Source organism: Oncorhynchus tshawytscha, linkage group LG25, assembly GCF_018296145.1.
Source record: "Oncorhynchus tshawytscha isolate Ot180627B linkage group LG25, Otsh_v2.0, whole genome shotgun sequence".
Lineage (NCBI taxonomy): Eukaryota > Metazoa > Chordata > Actinopteri > Salmoniformes > Salmonidae > Oncorhynchus > Oncorhynchus tshawytscha.
This window is the reverse complement of record NC_056453.1, coordinates 8962839-8964210: the sequence shown is the minus strand read 5'-3', so window position 1 is coordinate 8964210 and position 1372 is coordinate 8962839.

Sequence of the window (1372 nt, the reverse complement as noted above, 5' to 3'; positions counted from 1 at the left end):
CTGCAGTTAGATTAACAATAATGTAAGCTTTCTGCCCATATAAGACATGTCCATGTCCCGGAAAGTTGGCTGTTGTTTACAATGTTATTCTAGTCACATTATCGCATACTGAGCAACAACTGTCCCGGTTTAGGGACACCGATCTGATAGAGGTATGGTGAGTTGAAACTTTTGTGATGACAGAGGGACAGCATGGTGTATGACATGCTGACATACATAGCCAGTTCTATGTTTTGAAGAAGAAGAATATCGGGAAGCAATGACAAAAGTTATAGAGTCCCTAGCCTCCTTCCCACTGCATCAATGTCAAATTGATTCCTCTGAAGAAAACCAAGCCTTAATTTCCTTCAGCTTAATGCTTCCTAAACTGAATCCCCTTCAAGTTGTCTTGTCAGAATATATACTGTGCTTTGCTCTGATTGGTTTTATTCAGTGTTCTGACTGCAAAGTGTTTCAGCTCCTGTGTTATCATATATGAGTCAGCGTTCAGGAGAGGAAGTGAGGTGGATGATCCACCTGGCTGACCCTCAATATCCTCAATGAAAACCACATAAATATATCACCCTATAATACTTAAGGCATCATCCTATATTTACAGTATATTTCTACAGATGTAACATTATTACTAAAGAGATGTTGTATTTGTTACAGTAGGTCCAACCCCCTCAGTATTTGTCATTTGGTGTGAAAAAAGGCATTGAACATGGGTGAGATAAGGACGAAAGGCAGGAGATGATGGATCTAGAGTGGTCATTCAATTTACTATAAATAGCATCTTACAAACTGACCTGACTGATCCAGGAGTTGTTGTTGTAGCGACCCCCATGGCAGTGGCCCTGACAGAGGGTCTGTGTAACAGCCAATCAGGATAATGTGTCATTCTCAATTACTAGGGCACCTAATCCACTGTTTTAAACTTGTAGAAAGCCAGAAGGGTGGCATTTAGTCATCAGAAAAATCAAATTTTCTTTGTTATTGATTAAGCCAATTATCTCAAAGTTGTAAAGTCTAGATTGGAAAGGTTTAAAGTCTAGATTGGAGGATCAGAAATGCTTGTTTGTACCTCTGTCTGCAGGAGTGTACAGTATTCTATAGCGATTATGGATTACTTTTCTAGGTTATCTGAGGCTGTTCACCCTTTATTGTACTACTGCTACTCTCACTCATTCACCTCCTTACTATCTTATTCAGTAATTTCACTACCTCAGTTCTTTACTCTTACACTTAATCCTCCAGTCATCGCTTCACTCATTAACAGACAATAGCTGTTCTCCATGTGTAACACACATGATCAGAAAAGTATGACTTCTCACTACCTACTGTTTGCTTTGTCTCTCTCTCTCCATCCATCCCTCCCTCTTTTACAGATATG